Here is a 16,988-nt window from a genome sequence, read left to right on the forward strand (position 1 = left end):
TTGCCATTCTCTACATGTGGTCTTTGTGTAAGTGGCTTTTAGTGGGAAGGGAGTCAAACCCTCGAAAAATTATTTGGGGTACTCCTCCTCTAAGGGATATAAGGCAGATAGTACCACACAGTAGATAAATCACTGAGTTAAAATTCTACCTCAAGCCCTTACTAGCTCTATGACACTGACCAAATCACTTTAACCTCTCTGTGCCTCAGTTACTTCGTCTGTAAAACAAGGGGATTGGACTCAGTGACCTCTAAGGTCCCTTAGTTCTAAATCTATGTTCACACGATAAGTCTAAGATAGGAACTTTCTCAGGAAATTATTCTTGCTTTCCTGAGGATGACTATGAAGGTATGGGTCAGGTATATGGCAGGGCTTCCACAGAGCTGGCATACATCTCGTTGGGACAAGATGAACTGTTTGATGACAAGACAGTCAGAGGCCTAAGGTAGAGACTCAGGCTCACCTGGGCAGCACATGTACTCATACTCATGAGAAGTTCAAGAAAGAGGCTCCCAAAACAGAAAGAGAAGGTGGAATCCTGTGGAATTCCACAGAGGGTATATTCACTCACCTCTGCTTGACTCCGTGATTAATTCTCGTTCCATAGTTCCTCCTTCCACCCCAATGCAGGGGGAAGGGGAAAGGGAGGGCAAGGTCGGGAGGAACTGAATGACCAACCAGAAGCCTCTGGTTCAGCATGTTCTTTAGCAAGGGGCAGAAACTTCTATTCCATCTCCTACAGAGCCTGTCAACAAGCGAAACTGTATGAAGTGGCTACTATGTGCTTGAAACTGCTAAGCACTGAAACATTGTGTTAAGTGCTGGGCCAAAGAACATTCTGTGATGGGATTGCTTCTATCATATCTGTATTTTAATGCAAATGTCCAAAAGCAAACTGCCACCAAGTACCAGCTAAAAAGAAAAGCCAAATGTCCCAGGCTTTCACCAATGTACAATTGAAACCTAACATTTGGATTTTCTTTTGTTCTCAGTGGGATGGGATATGGGGGCGGGGGGGAAGGGGTTTGAGTAGATTTTTGCTCACAAAAAAAAATAAAATATGACTTAAGAAAAGAAAAGAAACCCAAAGACAAATAACTAAAGTAAAGTTCAGTAGTGTATTCCCCAACAGCCAAAAATTAAATAACATATAATTTAAAATATATATTATGTATAATAAATATAAAATATATAACACAACTAAATAGATTAAATAAATATATAATATATAACTTATAACTAAATTATATTTATGTATAATATGTAATTAAATATGTTACATAGAATATATTAAATCCATAATTTAATATATTATCTATAGCATACATACACACACATATACAGTCAACCCTTTGTGGTTAAGGAAGAATTTCTCTGCCTGATTCTTCCTCACTAGAATCAGTTTTCACAAAGGCTAGATCAATGGTTCAAAGTTATCTGAAGACTGGCTGCCCAGGCAGCCTTTATCTCTACGATGGATGCCTTCCTATCATATGTACTACATACTGCATATGTCCCGCTGTTTCTGCCAGTCCTTCATTCTCTTCTTTTAAGTGGGCAATTTAACCATCGTTTTGTTCAAATGTGGCTTCTCAGTTCTCTCTAATACTTCACAGAGACAGTATTCCTTTGTTTTTATGTCATCTCTTTTCAGTATTGAAAAGCAGGCAGAGGTGACTAGGTTCTTTAATCATGAGGATTAAAAGTTTCTTGAGGGATTCATCCAAGGTTTTAATTTTTTATATACTCTGGGTCTATGGCACATCAATTTTACAAGGCATTCTTATTTGCCAGCAATAAATTTCAAGAAAATATTAAAAGGAAAACCCATTTATAACAATCCTGAAAAGCATCAGATGTTTATTTATAAATTAACTTACCTAAAATATGCATTACAACTATAAACCTGTAAGATTATGACAGAAGCAAACAAGGCAGGGGAATTCAATGAGCGTGGATAAGGTGCATTAATATGGTAAAAAAATGAGAGTATTCCCCCACTCAATGTATATATTTAATGCAGTACCAATCAAGCTATTAAGAGATTCTGTTATCAGAGTGGATAAAATGATAGCAAAATTTAAATGAGAAACAACCACGCAAGAATAACAAACATAGGGGCATGAATAGAGAATAGAATGAATGAATAGAATAGAGCAATGGCCCTGGAGTCCGAGGACCTGAGTTCAAATTTGGACTCAGACACTTAACACTTACTAGCTGTGTGACCTTGGGCAAGTAACTTAACCCCAATTGCTCTGCCTTCTCCCCTCCAAAAAGAAAAAAGAATAACAGACATACATTAGGGACCAAACACAAATAGCACTGATGAAGGTGATCTTTCACTCCAAGATTTTAAAATGTATACAACAACAAAACTATATGGTAATGGGAAAAAAGAGAGAAACAAAAAGGGTACGTGAAACATCTAACCACAAATCTACACAAAAATTAGTCTTAAATTTGTAGAAAATAAAAACTCAGAAAATGATTTATTACTTAACAAATGTATATTGAAAGAATTGTCAGCAACTTGGAGTAATATGGATTTAGATCTATATCATAAGCCAAATACCTCAAAGAATTCCAGAGAGATGACAGATTTAAACATTTTTGAAAAATGAGTTAACGTAGATTAAGGTACTTACCTGGGTCATGGAGGACAGATAACTTTTTTCTCATTCAAGAACTAAAAAGAATTATTAGGAAAAGAGAGGTGTACTTGGTTAGACTAAAATGAAGAATTTCTGCAGAATAAAAAATATGAATAAAATGAAATAAAATGGTAAATATTTATGGCAAATATGAAGATATGTTTGACCTTAAAATATAGGAGTTATATCAAAGAACTGGAAACAACTACTATAATTTATATAGTACTTGAAAGTTTTCAAAATGCTTTAGGTATTTATTATCTCATTTGATCCTTGTTACAACCTTGTGAGGTAAGAGCTATTATTTTCCCCATTTTACATATGAAGAAATTGAAGCAGATAAAGGTCAAGTGACTTGTCCAGGGTCTCATAGCTATTAAGTATCTGAAGTAGAATTTGAACAAAGATCTTTCTGACCCAAAGTTCAGATACCACATGTCATTTCAATGCCTTTTATTATGTCTAGTGTCATGGTCAACCCCTGGAAAGGGTTAGTAGTTAAGGAACCAGGCTGCCTAAGAGACGATGAGGTGGTCCAGGTCAAAAATGGAACAAATCAAAGTTCTCATATTGATCACCAAAAGGATTAGGCCTGTGAATAACCTTTTCACTTCTAGTCTTGGCAAAATTGAGAGACAGCATATTTCATTTTAAAAATTGTTCATAATCACTTGAAAAATGCTCAATCTTATTAATAGTCAAAGAAATAAAAATTAAAACAGCTGAAATACCACATCCCCCCCTCAAATTGACGAAAATAATGGAAACCCATGAAACAATGTTGGCAGGGCTACAGAGAAACTGGTGTGCTTACTCAATGCCAATGGAATTATAGACTTGAAAATGTTTTTGGAAAGTAATCTGGCAGTATAAACACTGAAAGTTAATGAAAACATGACTTTTGACCCAAGATTTCCTTTGTTTTGAAAATGTTATCAAAACCAAACAAAAAAGAGGACTAACTGTTCAAAAACTATCATAGCAGAATTGAGTTCTATTTGTAATTGGAAAAAAAAGACAACCTAAGACATCCAACAACAATGAAATGTTTATATAAATAGTGGCATATTAATGTAATAGAAAACTGTAGTGCGATTAAAAGAGACAAGTGGGAGGTATATAAAGAAATTTGGAAGGACCTTTGTGAAATGCAGATTTTTAAAAGGTGGAACCAAGTACACACTAACTACAATCATGTAACAAGAGTAATAAAAGCAGCCTTGCTAGTCTCTTCTGTTTTGGTTGCTTCCCATGGAGCTGAGAACACTCCCTGGCACTTTCTGGTGGCACCATGATGAAACCACTTGGAATGACACATGTGCCCTGGCTTCTCACTGATGAGTGTTTCTTGCCTCTGGAAAGAAGGCTGTGTTGAAGAGGAAAAGTTACTGAGGAGCAAGAGCCTCCCATTCAGTGGACTTTAAAGGAAATTAAATTTTCCACTCTTATTCTCTTTTTCTTCTCTCCATTAAGGAGTAAGTCCAGGCCAGCCATCTCTTCATTCTTACCTGATCGCATTCCTTTGGACTTTTTCATCATCCTCCATGCAGGGTGCCTTCTTCTGCACTGCCCTCCCCATATTTTTCAGCTTCCTTTTGTATGTTGTTTTCCCCCCATCTTAAACTCAAGTCCAAAACTTAAACAAGTCCAAAACAGAATGCATCCTCACGCCTTCCCTTGTAAATCCATCCTTCCTTTAAACGTGCTTATTTCCATTAAAGGTTCTTCTAGTCATTTAGCTTCTGAACTTAGGGTATATCTTCAACCCTTAACTCACCTTTATCTTACGTATTTAATCAATTGCCAAGTCTAGTTGATTATACCTCCACATCTGTTCCATCTGTCCCTTTTTCTCTACTCGTATAATCAACATCCTAGCTCAGGCCCTCGTTACTTCTGACTTGAACTGTTTCAAAAGCCCCCTTAACTGTGGAGATTTCTGCAAGGTTCTCATGTTTAGTACTCTTTCTTTTCATCAAATTATCTTATATTTCTCTATTTATGTATTACCAGTAGAATGTAAACTCCTTGAGGACAAAAACTTTTTTTAAATTGTCTTTATGTCCCGAGTAACTGGTCCAGAACCTTGTACATAATAAGAAAGTTTTAATAAGTATGTAGGATAGCAAAAAACCCTGGAGCTTGTTGTCAGGACATATACATATAAAGGGAAGAATGTGGACCAGGTAGGTAGAAGACAATGACTATTATATATACATATACATATACCTATATATATATATATGTAAGAAATGACAAATGACCTTTGTATAGTTTTTGTTATAGCTCAAATTCATTTGCATACCAAGCTGGTGAGCATCTTGGGAATTTCAAACCCTAAATCAGATAGTTGTCTGGGACAAAGGATTACCATTCAGCCCCAGATACAGGAAATTAAAAGACTTGATCTTATACCACGGGCACTCATCCAGCCTTTGTTCAGCATCCTTCTTTGCTGGGTATAGTGGCTCATAGTCTCTGGTTGTGACCAAGAGTTATCAGATGTTCTTCATCAAGGAGAAGCTTCCTAGTCACTACAGCCTAGCAAATGGGAAGTGAGGTAGATAGCAGGAAGTTCTGAGGACTACAGTTAAAGCTTACATTCTGTAGCAAAGAGAAGATCTGTACCCATAAAGCTGATATAAAAACACTTATCAGTGACCCCAAGACCGTTGGAGAACCTCTTGGTAAAGACTATATGTCATGCTCTCATGAATCAGGAATCCTTAGAGGACTAGCAAAGTTTGGTAGCAGTCGAAGAGAGAAGGAAAGGCTGAAGAAGCTTTGAGGGTTCAATGGACATAAAATAATTCGTGGCAGGAGGTGTCGGATAAAGCTATTCTTTCTTCTTTGTCACATTGGCCTACAGGTGGAGTTAAAATTGCCCAATCAAATACCAACAAAAGGAACTGAGTCTTTTCTGGGCCCTGACTTGGTAGCCACATTGCAAAGATAACAATGCCCCTTCCTGTCTGTCTTTTTTTTCCTTTTATTTGTTTATATTCTCACAGAGACAGGGCTGCTACAGAGAAAAGCAGAACATAAACTCCTTAACGGACTGTTTTATTTGTGTCTTTGTCTCCTAGTACTTAAGACAGGGCTTTGCACATAGTAGCAGCCTATTGAATTGAACTGAAGTGAAATGATTGTGCAAGAGCGACATAGTGAGCACAAAGTGAAGAGCCATGTCTGTGTCAAGAGCAGAAATGAAAAAAAAGGAAAAAAAGATTCAATAGAAACGCAAGGATAAGAACCCTGAATTCTTCTTGGAACATGGAAATGAAACCCTGCAATGGTCAGTTTCCTCCACATTTCATTTCTGGTATTTGCAGTCTTCTATGCTGATGAGTTGGGGAGCTAGGTGGCACAGGGAGCATTGGGCTTGCAATCAGAAAGACTTATCTTCATGAGTTCAAATCTGGCCTCAGACATTACCAACTGTGTGATCTTGGACAAGTCACTTAACCCTGTTTGCCTCCATTTCTCATTTGTAAAATGAGTTGGATAAGAAAATGGCAAATCACCCCAGTGTCTCTGCCAGGAAAACCCCAAATGGAGTCACAAAGAGTTGGACATGACGGAAACAAATGAACAAAAACAATAAGAAGTCCTTAAGTGTTAGTTCCTGGGTTCCAGACACAACCCTCCAAACCAGAAAGTTGACAGATTCCTAAAATAGCAAAATCAAAAAAAGTATGCAATTCTAAAATTTCCTCCGTACATTTGTCTCCCATGCCCTTAATCTAAATAATGTAAAAATGCCCCCTTGAGTTGAGTCCTATAAATTAGTTATGATAGATGCAGAACAATTTTCCAACCTGAAGTGGTGAAATGGTTTGGGTATAGATTCGTCATATTGCTCTATTTTCCTAAATGAGATCCATTGTTTAAATTACTTTATTACTTTGATCATTCATTCATTCACCAACTTGTTCATTCATCTACCTATGAAATATTTATGGTATGTCAACTAGGTATAAGGTATAATACTTTCAGTATTGTGCCTAATTTAAGCTTTCTATTAACATGCAAATAAATCCACTGGCACAGAACATACACACACACACACACACTATATATATATAACTTTTCTCTGGCCAGTGCTACTTATACCTTTGTGGTTTCTGACCAGACATAAGGTATAGGTTACTTAAAGGTGCCAAGAAAAATCACTTGAAAACTATATCTGATCAATCAATCAGCAAGAATTTATCAAGTGCTTACTATGTGCCAGGCACTAACGTCTGGACACATAGGAAATCTCATTAACTAAGCATATTTTCAAGAAGTGAAATGAATGACATTTTCAACAACATTTTATTTAATCAACATAAATTTTAGCCATGACAATTTCATACAGAATAAAAACTTTCATTAGCTATTGGGGACTATTTTCCATATGAATGAGATTAATTTAATTTAATTAATTAATGAGATTTCCTATGTGTCTCCTATGTCTTCCTATGAAATCTCATTTATGCTAACTAAATAAAATGTTGAAAATTTCATACATTTCATTTCTTGAAAATATGCATAGTTGATGAGATTTCATGTAACAATCTCTCTCATGAGGAACTTACAATTCCAAGGGGGTGGGGCAATGTCCTAGAATCTTAGAATATAATTTCTATCTCTAGGTAAGCAATTTAAATTACCTCAATTTGCAAAGGTTCTCAAATACTGGAATTGCAGATTTCACAATGTTACCTAACAATGGCTTCTTGGTGTCTCCATTCACACAGCTACCTCAACAGTTCAAGACCTGATCACCACTCATTTGGACTACCTCAATAGCCTCTTAGTAAATCTCCCTTTCTCGGGCTGATTCCCTCTGCAATATATCTTTCACATAGATGCCAAAGCCATGTTCCTGAAAAGAGATCTGACCATATCACTCAATAAACCCCAGCAGCTTCTTATTGTCCCTAGTACAAAATTCTCTGACTGGTACTTAAAGCTCTTTCCAACCTGGCCTCAACCTTTCATTCTAGAATTATACATTACTTCCCTTCATGCACTCTATAATCCAACTAAATTTTAGTCAGTCAACAAGCATTTATTGAATAGATACTAAGTGCGAGGTACAGCACTTAGGGATATGAAGAAAGTCCTTAAGAACACAGTCCTTATACTCAAGAAGTTTATGTTCTAGAGGGGGAGACAAGCAAAAATTGTACATACTACAGGGTGTCTCTAAAGTCTGGACACATAGAAAATCTCATTAACTATGCATATTTTCAAGAAATGAAATGTATGAAATTTTCAACAACATTTTATTTAATTAGCACAAATGAGATTTCATTGGAAGACATAGGAGTCACATAGGAAATCTTATTAATCAATTCAATTCAATTAATCTCATTCATATGAAAAATAGTCCTCAATAGCTAATGAAAGCTTTTATTTCGTATGAAATTGTCATGGCTAAAATTTATGCTAATTAAATAAAATGTTGTTGAAAATTTCATTCATTTCACTTCTTGAAAATATGCTTAATGAGATTTCCTATGTGTCCAGACTTTAGGGACACCCTTGCAGATACATGCAGTGTAAATGGAAGATGATCTCAGGGAAGATGATCAGAGGGAAGACATTAGCAATTGGTGGGACCAGGAAAGGTTTTGTGTAGGAGGAATTTGAGTTGACTCTTTTTTTTTTTTTTGGAGGGGGGATGGCAAGGCAATTGGGGTAAAGTGACTTGCCCAAGGTCACACAGCTAGTGTGTCAAGTGTCTGTGGCCAAATTTGAACTCAGGTCCTCTTGACTCCAGGGCTGGTACTCTATTCACTGTGCCACCTATCTGCCCCTTTAGTTGACTTTTGAAAGAAGCCAGGGCAACTAAGAGTTGGAGGTGAAACAAGAGAGTAATTCCAGATATGGGAGACCAAATGAAAAGGCACAGAGACAGAAGATGGAGGGTAGTGTGTGAAAAGTAGTAAATAGATCAGTATAGCTGAATTGTGGAACTGCTAGATAGTACAATGGATAGAGTACTGGGTCTAGAGCCAGGAAGACTCATCTGCCTGAGTTTAAATCTGGCTTCAAGACACTATCTGGTGACCCTGGGCAAGTTATTTAACCCTGTTTACCTCAGTTTCCTCATCTGCAAAATGTGCTGGAGAAGGAAATGGCAAACCATTCTGGTATCTTTGCCAAGAAAATCACAAATGGGGTTACAAAGAGGTGGAAAGGACTGGAAAACAGCAAAGCTAGATTGTAGAAAGCACAGAAGGGAGTAAACTCTTGCAAAGGTAGGAAGGAGTCAAGTTGTAAAGAGCTTTAAAAGTCAAACAGTTATATCTGGTCCTGTAGGTAATAGGGAGCCACTAGAGTTTATTGATAGGGAGAAAAGTTTGGTAAGATGTGTGCTTTAGGCAAATAACTTAGGAAGCAAAGTAGAAGATGGATTAGGGTAGGGGAAGACTCAAATCAGGCAGAACAATTTGCAAACTATTGCAATAGCTCAGGTGAGATCTATTGGAGAGCCTGAACCAAGATGGTGGCAGTGTGATAGAGAGAAGGGGAGATGTACAAGAAAGGTCATAAGGATAGGAATAACAAGACTTGGTAATAGGTTAGACATGCGAAGTGATTATGAATAAGGGGTTGAGGATAACATTGATGTTTCAAACCTGGATGAATGGGAAGATGGTGGAAACCTCAGCAGTAATTGTCGTTTGTCCTTCATTTTCAAAGAGGACCAATGACATGATAGATAATGTCTTGACCTCTGCTTGTATTTAATTTAAGTGAGGCAAAGTTGCACAAACCATCAGACTCACTCTGTCTTCCAGAGTCACTGAAGTCCAGTGGCAAGACAAAATTCAATACCACTGGAGATCATCTGGGATGTAATAGATGACTTTGACATCTTTGACGTCTGACTGAACTCTAAGCACTCCAAAGCACCTGCTTCAGTCACCTTCATGGCCATTGGAACAAATTGTTCTCATCTACCCTTCCCACCAGGGAAAGTCTTCATATCCTTGGGGTAGACATCCCCCTAATTTACCAATAGATTTGAGGCCTGTCAGTTACCCTCAACCTGGTTTAGCCCATCTGCGAAGACAGTTTCCTGGGGTGTGGCTATTGCACATGCTACAACTTCTTGGAGTCACAGTTGAGAGTTGAGTGAATAAGATGGACACCAAAGGTGGATGAGCATCCCTGAAAAGGACTCGGCAGGGTCTCACACCAGAAACACTAGTTCTCCCTGAATACCTCATATACCCAGTAATAGTTCAGAAGAGGGGAGGGTTTGGGGAGAAAGATAATGAATTCTTTTCTGGACACATTGAGTTTGAGATGTCTATGGCTTATCCAGTTTGAGATGTTGTGATAGTAATGGCAATTAAAGATTCCCCTGTATTGGCTTGGTTTTCAAATTGATTGTGTTAAAACCCAGAGCTTGTTAATCCCACCTGTGGGATGGACTTGTTGATGTGAAAAGAAAGTCCTGAACTGGAAGGAGCTGGTGACATAGATTTGGAGAGACAAGAGAGAGGTGGAAGATCTTTTTGGAAGCAGCACCTCGTGGAGAGAGAGAGACTAAGAGAATTGCTGGTGGCCGCTTTGAATTGCCCTGGACTTTTGAGACCTGCCCCCTGAGCTGCCAAGGACTGAGGAGACATGGCTGTTTTGCTGGTACTTTGTCTGTCTGTTTTGATGTTGTTTTGCCAGATTTGTCCACTGGTGAAAGACAGTCCTTTTGTTGAAGAAGTCCTGGAACCTGGCTGTTCGCTAAGAAGCCCTGAGACTGTCCTGCAGACAGAGAGTGAATACTGTCCACTGGTGAGGGACAGTGCTGTTGTTGCAGGGGTCTGGAGACTGTCCTGCAGACAGAATGAATACTGTCCACTGGTGAAGGACAGTGCTGTTGTTGCAGGGGTCTGGGAGCCTTTCTGTTGGTTCAGAAGCCCTGAAGAAGGATTTTCTTGTTGTATGTTTACAGAAATCCTGGGAGAGGGCTTTGCTAATGTGTTCAGGGGTTCTAGGACTGTTCTACAGACAGAGGATAAATTCATGAAGGGATTAGCAATGTATCTTATGGCCTTGCTAAGCCTTGTCTCCCCAGGAACTAAGATTGCTGAGAACTTGCCTCATGTCAAGATGAAGAAAAGACCTCCATTTGGGTATTATGTGCTGTGTTTAAACTTGATGTAACTCTGGGGTAGATTCAATTGTGATCCAGGGGTGGGGAACTTTTGACCTTATTGTGCTCTGTGATTGACAAATGAAGGTACTTTACTTATGTTTGGAAACTAATCTCCATTTGAGAAGAGGGGTTTTGTGGTGGACCAAATGAAGGTATAGCCTAGGGGTGGAGAAGTATTTAGAACAGGGACTTTGTAATTGATTGAATGATTGGAAGGTCCAGGGGTGGGGTAGTACTTGGAGATTATTTAATCACACTTAGTAAATGCTGTATTTTGAATGATGTCATGTTTTGATCTTCTCTGTTCTTGGTTTGTCACTGAATAAAATAGAGAGCACCTATGCTGGTATTTTGAACCTGGGAAGTTGCCTTTGCTTGGCATTACATTACAGATGTCCAAGAGGTTAGGACTGGATATGTAGATCTGGGATCCTGTGTATAGAGATGATAATTGAAACTATGGAAGGGAAATAGTATAGAAGGAAAAGGTCAAGGGCAATCACCTAAACCAGTTAGTGAGTTTTCCCTGGTTGAAGATTCAGTAAAGGAGACTGGGGAAGGATCAAACAGGTAGGAGAAGAACCAAGAGGGAGCAGTCTCAGGAAAACTTAAAGAGGAAAAAAGAATGAATGACAGCAGCAGAGTCTGCAGAGAGGTCAAGAAGGATGAGGACTGAGAAGAGACCTTTCTCTTTGTCAGAAGAGGAATGGTGAAGTTGGAAGACAGATGGCAAAGAGTTTAGAATCAAGTGAGAAGAGATGAAAAGGAGGCATCAGTTGTATATGGCTTTCTCAAGGAGTTCATCCAGGAAGGAGAGGAGAGATATAGGGCAATAACTATTGGGAATGGTCAGATCAAATGAGAAGTTTTTCTTTAAGGGCGAAGGAAGGGACTTACTTTTTGAGAGAAATTGAAGATTAGAGGGAATGATAGTGGAAACAATCTCCTAGAAAAGACGATGGGAAATGGGATCAAGAGTACATGTAAATGAAAAAAAAAAGACACTTCATGTCAAATAGGAGTGAAGGAAGAGATGGCAGGGAAAGATGTCTGACTGATGTGAGATGACGAGGAGAGGAAAAGAACAGCTCTCAACAAATGTTACAGATTTTGTTTGTATTAAATGTGCATTTGTGACCTTCCCTATAGAAGATAAGCCCCTTTGGGGCAGGGACTAATTTCATTTATGTCGTTGTATTTCTAAGCACCAAACAAAGTACGTGGAATATAGTAGGTCCCTAAAAATGCTCATTATTTGCTTGCTGGCTTACTTGGTTTTTCTTCCCAGGGTTAGGAAGAAAGAAGTGTTGGAGAGTGATAGAACACTGGATTTGCAGTCAAGAAGACCTGAGTCTAAATTCTGCCTCAGTTGCTATATAGCTGTGAGACCCTGGGCCACTCATTTAATCTCTCCTGGCCCAAGTTTCCTTGTCTTTACAATGATGATAACAATAACATCTATTTTACAAGATTGTTGCAAAGATTAATATGCATAAGTGAGAGGAGGACCCATATGTACAAAAATGTTTATAGCAGCTCTTTTTGTGGTGGCAAAGAATTGGAAATCAAGGGGATGCCCATCAACTGGGGAATGGCTGAACAAGTTGTGGTATATGAATGTAATGGAATACTATTGTGCTATAAGAAATGAGGAGCAGTCGGACTTCATAGTAACCTGGAAAGACTTATATAAGCTGATGCTGAGTGAGGAGAACAGAACCTGGAGAACTTTGTACACAATTACAGACACATCGTATTTATGACAACTAACTTTTGATAGACTGGGCTCCTCTCAGCAAAGCAAGGTTATAAGACAACTCCAAAAGACTCATGATGAAAAGGGATAAACACACCCAGAGAAAAGAACTACAAAGTCTGAGTGTAGATTGAAGCAAACTATTTGCTCTCTCTGTTTTGTGTTTTGTTTTGTTTCGTTCCTTCTTTCTTGTTGTTCATTCCATGGGTTATAACTCTTCTTTACAACTTGACTAATGTTTAATATGAAAGTATTTGTAGAACCTATATTGGATTGCATGCCGCCATGGTGAGGGGGAGGAGGAAGAAAAGGGAGGGGGAGAAAACTTGGAACTCAAGGGATTGTGGAACTAAACTAAAAGTAAGTAAATAAATTTTTAAAGAATAAATAAATAAATAATATGTATAATGTGCTTTTCAACTTTTAAGCACTCTATAAATATTAACTATTTGTGATAGTTTTTGGATAGTTTTGGACTGTTTTCTCCTCTTCAGGCACCAACATTTTATAACATAATGGGCATGAACTAGCTAATCTCTAGAGACCATATTGCCAGTGTGTGCGCTGAACACATTGAAAATGTCTATCCATTTTTGGCTGCTCTCCACTTAGATGCTTTATGTACTTTCAATGAATGTAGTTTCAATGACCTCTCATCTTGTGATGATGATTCTGGGATTTGGCCTTCTGTTTTCAGCTCCCAGTTTTGTCTGATTGATCTGCATCAGCTCACCTCAGCACTCATAATTTCTTCTTCCTCTCTGGGGGTGTTTTCAGTTCCTGACATTCAGCATCATTGCCTGTCCACAACCTTTCCCATCCATTACTCCTGGCCCGTGAATCAAATGCTTCTGACTTAGCTCACTGACCCAAGTAACATCTAGCTGCCTCAGTCTCCTGGGCTTCCAGTGACCTGCTGGACCCTGCCAACTAGAACGAAACATCCATCCTCTTTGAATATCAATTCATGTGCACATTCTGGCCTCTTCCCTCCAAGGCCCCTTTTCTTTTAAGTTTCCTTGACAGAAGAGTGATACAGGGAAAATATAAGACACCAATAGAGGGCATCTGATTAGCACTGACAGGAGAGAGTAATTCAATACTTCAAGGATTCTTGATTTTGTCTCCCCTGCTTCTATAACTTACTAAGATTTATTATGGCCAAGAAACATATTGCATGGCAGCCAGCTAAGAGTAAGGTTAAGAATAGGCCTAAACAAGGGAATGCCTGGAGGCTACAAGATTATTACAGAACTGCCACCAGTTGAAGGGAAGTACTGAAGTTAACACTGGCAGTATCAACCATCATTCCCTACTAGTGTCCAGGGACTCCACTGAATGTGGTATCATGAGTTTGTATATATTATGCTGCATTTAGGGGAAGAGAAAGAGCTAATCGGAAGATCTACTAAATGCTTTGTTAAGGGCTTGGATACAAGTCCTTTGTTCATAACTTCTACTCCCCCCCCCAAAAAAAAGTTGTCATGACCCAAAATTTTATTACCCTACAAGCAACCATCATAGGCTTTTATGAACTTAATTACCTAGACTAGTTCTCAAGTAACATCCTAAACAGAGAAGAAGAGAAGAGGAAGGAACAGTAGCTCAAAATTTGATTTTTTTCTTTCAGAAGACCTCTCATGGTTGGAGAGAGATTGAGTAAGGGACAAGAAATATAATGGGAAATGAAAGTGATGTAAAAACAAAAGGCAGTAATAAAACTTTTTCAAAAAACCTGAGATAAAAAATGGAGAATAAATCATAATTAATAAAGGACAAGGTAGGAGAGGAAAGGCTTTTATGTGTATAATTTCTTAAAAATAAAAATTCTTGATTTAAAAATTTTTTTGAATAAAAAATTTAAAATTTTTAAAAGATTTAAAATATTTTTTAAAAATAAAATTATTCCAGAGCTATTTTGTAGCAGCGAGTCCCATAAACAAATGGAGATCATTTCTCCATGAGGAGAGGAGGAGGAATTGTTCTTTAGGGTTGAAGGCATCTAGGTGGCTTGGAGTGGTGGCATCAACTGAACCTCATCACACATCCATGAGAGGGTCAGTACCTTAGTCAGTCTATGTGATAAGCTGGCAGCAGCAGCAGACTCAGAGTGGAGAAAAAGCAAGATTACAGATGAAGACCCTCTCCCCAAAACAGTTTGACTCAACAAAATAAACTTCAAAATTATGGCAAAAGATGAATTAAACCTAGGGTGGAAGCAATATGAAAAAAAGTCCCACGTTGGAAGGCAAGTACATAGAATTGAATTCTAATGATGTAACTAGCTTGAGTGAATCTGAAGAAAAGCTAAAATAGCAATAAGAGTCTGCAAGAAGAGAATATATTCTCATGAGACTGGCAACCAAGGAACAAGAGATGTAAGAAAAATTCAGTACCTCAAACAGCAGCCTCATGTTGCCCAAATGAGATCAGTATTGGTAGATCAGCACCGATTGTTATTCCTGAAAAGGAAAGGTGAATTGTAACTAAACTAAAGAAAAACAGGAACAATCCTACAATGGACTGAAAATTTACTACTGATTACTAAACAGGTGAAAAGTGAATGGTGAAATATAGAAAGCTAAATCAGGAGAATCAAGAGCTTGGAGGGTAACTGTCCCAGAGACTAATTGCATAGTTTGAAGGAGAGTTGGTTTTACAGAAGAACTATAGCGAAAAATTTAAGAGCTGTCAGGACAAACTCAATGACTTCATTTTCAGCTTGATGAAGAGGTAGAGGGAATGCAGAGGACCATTCTAGTTTTTCAGCCACAATGGAAGGAGACTCACCATCAGTTAGCTCAAGACTAGCAGCAGCTGTCTGAGGTCTTAGTCTTAGGTATCTGCAGAGATCCATTTTCTTACATCACTGGTATAGACTACAGCCATCTGGCTAATGGACCAAATAACAACAGCTCCTCCCGTCAGAGGACATGTGGGCCTGGATTTTTCAAGGAGGGTAACACCATCAAAGATGACTGACTTTCCTATGTCTCCAGGGAACAGTAATGAGGTATCCAACAACCCTTAAGAAAGGACTGGCAGAAGAGGTAGTAATTACATAACCCAACTCAGTATGGCAAATGAAAGTGTCTAAGACTCTTCCACAGGCAATGAAAATTCTCACATGTCACTCAACTAACACAGACTCCAATCATGATTCTCAAGTGGAGGATGCAGGACTGGGAAAGGTAACCAGACTCTGGGTTCTTGTCATGTGCAGAATGGTTTTGACTCATGTAAAATATACAGGGCTCGTTCTTGTAATATTCTTCCAGCAACATTTTTATACAGTGTCATTTAATTTGGGAGAGAACACTGTCCAGGAAAAAAATATGCATTTCACGCATACCCTCCTGTCACAATTTGCCTTTTTTGTTTGTTTTGCTCCTCTGACACTTTGGAAATTATAACAGTTACTTTTAAAAGATCGTATGAGCTCAAGTTATTTTTACATAAATTAATGCGAAATGGAAAATGGAAATAATTTCCACGAAGTATAACACAGCGATGTGTGTACAAATCCACATATATCTAGGATCTGTGCTGTGGGAGGGGATCCTTGCTCATACTGTTCTTTTCCCTTATGCAACATTCAGACTTGTCATAGTAGTTGTGAGTTTTTGACTCCCCAGTTTGCCCAATAAGCTAATTTTATCACTAAACGGTAGATTGTTGACGAGTCCCACAATAGTTTTGGTGTCAATTAGTTCTTTTCTACCACACATCTGTGAAATTTCTCTTCAAGTGATTGAAGGTTTAAGAATTGTGTGTGCAGTTATCCATTTTTTTATTCACTGTTCTTCTATCCTGTGAGTGCCAATTGTGCTGTAACTCCACAATATCTTGTCTCTATTGCTGGGAAGCTAGGTGGCACAGTGGGTAGAGGGCTGGACCTGTAATCAGGAAGACTCCTCTTCCTGAGTTCAAATCTGACCTTAGACACTTAGTAGCTGTGGACCCTGGGCAAGTCTTAACCCTGTTTGCCTCAGTTTTTTCATCTGTAAAATGAACTGGAGAAGGAAATGGCAGACCACTCTAGTATCTTTGTCAAAAAAAACCTCAAACAAGTGAACAACAAAATTGACTAAACCTAAATAACTATTTTTAATAATGTAAAATTAAAATAGAAGTCTTTCAAAAACCATACAGACAGTAGAACCAACTGAATGGTATATAATAGGGCAGATTGGGAAAAATGGGAAAAACAAACTCCACACCCTAGACTTGAATCAAGAAATTCACGTTCTAATCTGTTCTCTACCACTAATGTAGGATCAAGGAAAAATCAGTTCACCTCTCGAGGACTCAGTTGCCTAAATTTTAACACATGGGCCTTGGACTAGATAATTACTCAGATCCCTTTTGGCATTAATATCCCATGATTCAATAGAATGAAAATACTCATAGCAGCATGTTTTGT

General features: G+C 38.2%; 1 pseudogene; it reads left to right on the top strand.

Moving 5' to 3' along the window:
• LOC138164169 (pre-mRNA-splicing regulator WTAP pseudogene) overlaps positions 1-15,869 on the top strand; it is a 35,005-nt pseudogene extending 19,136 nt beyond the window's left edge.
• The last annotated feature ends 1,119 nt before the right edge of the window (positions 15,870-16,988 follow it).

This window comes from Petaurus breviceps, unplaced genomic scaffold (assembly GCF_028583685.1).
Source record: "Petaurus breviceps papuanus isolate PSGF00001 unplaced genomic scaffold, PetGlider_PUasm1.0 189, whole genome shotgun sequence".
NCBI classification, from domain to species: Eukaryota; Metazoa; Chordata; class Mammalia; order Diprotodontia; family Petauridae; genus Petaurus; species Petaurus breviceps.